The sequence below is a fragment of the Bidens hawaiensis genome, unplaced genomic scaffold (genome assembly GCF_021521415.1).
Source record: "Bidens hawaiensis isolate Kalapana, Puna unplaced genomic scaffold, B.hawaiensis_p1.1 tig00025498_1, whole genome shotgun sequence".
NCBI classification, from domain to species: domain Eukaryota; kingdom Viridiplantae; phylum Streptophyta; class Magnoliopsida; order Asterales; family Asteraceae; genus Bidens; species Bidens hawaiensis.
This window is the reverse complement of record NW_027494074.1, coordinates 286,629-291,351: the sequence shown is the minus strand read 5'-3', so window position 1 is coordinate 291,351 and position 4,723 is coordinate 286,629.

The following is a 4,723-nucleotide window of genomic DNA, read 5'->3' as shown; positions in this document are numbered from 1 at the left end:
CAAGATCCGTGATCATCTGCTGACTGCCAGAAGCCGACAGAAGAGTTACGCAGATCGTAGGCGAAAGCCTCTCGAATTTCAAGTTGGTGATCTTGTTCTCCTCAAAGTGTCGCCCTGGAAAGGTGTTGTCCGCTTTGGGAAGAAGGGTAAGCTTGCTCCTCGTTATGTTGGTCCATTCAAGATTCTCGCGCGTGTGGGGAAAGTTGCCTACAGACTTGACCTGCCGCCCGCGCTCAGTAATGTGCATCCAACGTTCCATGTATCCAATCTCAAGAAGTGTTTAGCCGACGAGAACCTTCACATTCCACTTGATGAAGTTCAAGTTGATGAAACTATGCATTTCGTTGAGAAGCCTGTTGAGATTATGGATCGCGAGGTAAAGCAAACCAAGCGCAGTCGTATCCCTATCGTGAAAGTTCGTTGGGAGTCCAAGCGCGGAGCCGAGTTTACATGGGAAAGGGAAGATCAAATGAAGATCAAGTACCCGCACCTGTTCTCTGCGCAACCTACTTCGAGATAAATTTCGGGACGAAATTTCTTAAAGTAGGGGAGACTGTGACATCTGCTCTGATCCGACCCGACCCAGGTACCCGTTTCTCTTATCCGATCTCTTTCTTTTATGATTTAATATTTATTTATACTTATATTTTACTTTTAATAATAATATATATATATTTTCCTTCCCGCCTCTCTCTCTCTTTCTTTCCGCCGTCCCATCCCTCTTCTCTCTTTCCGCCTTCTGTTCCCTCTTGTCGCTGTCCCGCCCTTAAGCCTTGTTTCCTCTTTTTCTTCTAACTCTTTGCTTGTCCTTTGGTTCTTCCCGCCTAAGGATGTCTGCAGCTCCACGCGCCAGACTCCTTACATAGGAAGCCTGCGTGAAGACATCTTGTTCCTGCGATGCGTGAAGAGAACTCTTCTCGCAGCGCGCTAAGAATGCATGTTCTTCCCGCAATGCGCTAAGAATGTATGTTCTTCCCGCGATGCGCTTAGAATTCTTGTTCTTCACGCAGCACGCGAAGGATTTGTGATTCTTCCCGCAGTGCGCTAAGGATTGTTGTGCCAGCCTTCGCGCTCGCGCACTCAGCCTTCCCGCGCTTAACCCTTTGAGTTTTTCTTCTGTTTAATCTAGCCGTTTGCTTTTGTGTTGTCTTATCTTTTGTGTTGTTGACCTAATCTGCTTTATGTCTGAATAGTTACTTTCGGCGCAGCATGCGCACCAACCCCATTGGTTGGCAGATAAAGTGACTGACATTATCTTTTGAGATCTGCTTTTGCCATGCTTGACCAGTACCTTTATCTGACCTGCCCATGCCTTTTTACTGTTCGCTGTCAGCTTTATCTTGCCCTCTGCAGCTGCCATATCTTTTGATATCTTTACTTTTCAGAACTTTTTACCGTTGATATCTTTTCTTTTACTTTTTGAAATCTTTTCCCCTTTTTCTAGGGTTTATGTCTCCTAGGGTTTTCCTATAAATAATAATAATATTTTCATAACACATCACACACAAACACTTAATCTCTCTTATTATCTCTTCCTCCCTTTTTGCTCTCTGCCGTTGTCCTCCTGCCGTCTCCTCTCTTGCCTCCGTCTTCCTCCCTGTTCTTCCCTGCTTTTCCGGTAATATATATATATTATATAATAATTTACTTATTAATTATGCTAACTTATTATCTAGACTTAAAACAGATCATTAAAACAACAATCTTATTTATAGGTTAACTTGTGCTTGTTTAAAGTTGGTTCTTGCTTTATCTTACACCGCATCGTTTATCAAGTGAGTTATCTCGTATCTAATCCCTTTTTATTTTAAATGCTTTGGGATGTTCATGTGTTCATACAAAACTTGAGTCTTAAACTGTTTATGAACTTTAGTCGCGCAGTATCCCATGTGTTGAGGACGTAGACTTGGCTGTTTATTTGTATGTGTGGATCATTAACCGTATTGACGGTCTATTCCGCAGTTTTCATGGTACCATTAGATGAACACGGGAGAACTATCGTTTATGATTTTCTCTTTTGTTTACACATGCACAGTTAGTCTTGTTTGTGAGCTCAATTGTGAGCACTGGCAGTCTTGTCTCTTAGAGTTGGTCCCGATCAGATTACACCCTTGTTGAAAACCAGACATACACATGTTGCGCGCAGATTTATTGTTATCTATGTATTGTATTAAACTTGATTTCTCACCAACACGCAAGTGTTTGACGTTTATTTTAACACATGTTCAGGTTTGCAGTAGCTGTTTTGGAGCTTGTGGACACGTAGGACGTTTTTACTTTTGGACCTAGAATTAAAATGTATCAAGACAAGTTAATGTTGTTTGAATGTTATAATTTATAATATATTGATTTATGTTTGATTTATGTTCTTTATTTTCCCCGCTGCGCGTGCGCGATAAAATGTGTATTAATAAATATTGACACCAATAGTGTCACGAGTAATGAAACAATATGTGGCGCCCCGATGTATAATCCGCCTTTGGTCGGGGTGTTACACTCGAGGCACTTGTGGACACGACTAGCGGTCTGAATGCAATCTGTTTTGTGGATCCCAACAAGGACACTGATGAGGTTCGAAAGCATACTGTTTGTGGATCTCAACAAGGACACTAACCAATCAGGAGGGATGAGGAAAAGGGAGAACGGGTAAAAGAATATTCGCCACAAGAAAAAGATTGAACCAAGTGTTTTGACAAAGTTTGAGAATCTCCTCGCTACGTATAAGGGCACTAAAAAAAACTCGGATTTAAACAAATACGAACAATCAAGAGGATTTAAAAGTATTAGCTATAAACACCAATCACCCCGCTTTGCGGGTTTTTTTCAGCATTACGAAGTTCCATGGGGCGTGTTCCTGCCGGTATTGAGGCTGCCGCACCCCTCTCATGAGCAGTTGAGCACTCCATTCTTAGAAGACGTGGCAATGGTCTAAAATAAAAAATCAAATACTTTTTGGCTTAAAAAAAATATAAAAATAGCTAACATCTTGAATAATCTACCTATACTAATAAAAGAAAATAATTCTGGACACATGACATTCTGAGGTTAATTCTAATTATCAAATTCCCGTCCAAATCACTTCTCTTCTATTGATGGAAAAGAAAAAAAAATCTTGGTTCTAAATATAGTATCGATTATAAATTCAACATACTGTATTAATTGGTCAATCTCCATTGATTAAATTATTAATGCTATAAATTATATTGTAAACATACATAATATATAAAAAATTAATATATATAGTAATTACGTGTCATAAAGATATTTTCTTTAAAATTAAAATGTATATAAAAGAGTTTATATTTAAATAGTACAATAACATTTAATTTTTAAGACATCTTCATATTGAAGAAAACTATAATAATTTTGTTTACTTTTTACAAATATTCAATGTTTAATAAGTCTTAAAAATCATAGACAGATTTTTCATTTTTTATATTTAGTATAAGACTATTGTGACAATTGAACAACATTGTGTTTATAAGGACATCATGAAGTTATTCAAAAAGTAAAATCTGGTGTCTTTTTTTGGTTTATGGTTTAGGGTTTAGAGTATGTAGTGAAAAACATTTTTGTGAAAGACTTTACTACATCCTTTAGATCTAAATGGCTCATTGTTTTAAATGTTGCTTCCAGTGGCATTGCTTCAATATTGTATACCGATGGTAGAACTACCCATTCTCGATTTAAAATTCAAATACATTTGATGATATAAAGCGACTATGTTTGTAATACATTTTTTACATAATATAAAGTGACTTAATTATCTTTTATTTTATTTGTATTAAATTATTCATTGCAATTTATACATTAACTTACACCGTGTAATACACTGATTTCTAAAGCTAGTATATATATATAGGGTAGGTTAAAATAAAAACCCACTTAAGTTGTGAAAACTCTAGAAATTCATTCTCAACCACATGTTTTTAATTAAAGTTTAAATCTTGTGGTCCACAATTAAAGTTAATAAAAAATGCAAACATATATATAACATTTGCTCTCTCCTGAAAACATATATAAAAATTAGTAAAAAAATGTTAAAAAATAGCAAAAAAATGTTTTTTTTTATTTTTCGATGTTTTGTATTAAATGTAACAACATATATTACGTGTGTAACAAAAAAAACAAAAAAAAAACGATGTTACATAGGGTTTTCACGAGTTTTCACAACTCAAGTGGGTTTTTATTTTATACTTCCTCTATATATATATATATATATATATATATATATATATATATATTCTCTTGTATGATAGTATAATTTGTAAAAATTTGTTTTATTTATAAAAAATAACTTAATGATGAAATAAATGTCTAAAAAAAGTGGATGATGTGAAATTATGAAAATGAAAATAAAATTCTAACTAATATATTAAAGCAACACAATTAATATATTAAAGCAACACAATTTTGTCCACATGTCCTTCACCTAGTTTGTCCACATAGGCTTCCATGTCATCAACCTTCCATAAATCTAATTTTCACATATTCACAACAAAATATCAATCAATGATATTGACTTTTATATTTTTGTAACCTATTAATGTAATTATGATATTAATTATTCTAATTGTTGTTAGAATTAAAAAACTTATTAAATTTACTAGGTTTAAATTGTTTATCGTTTCTTTTTTAAAAGGCACATGCTTCGTTCAAAAATCATAACGCTCTCCATCGTTGGCAACCAGATTATTCGCCTCATCTATAACCGGTTCTTCAT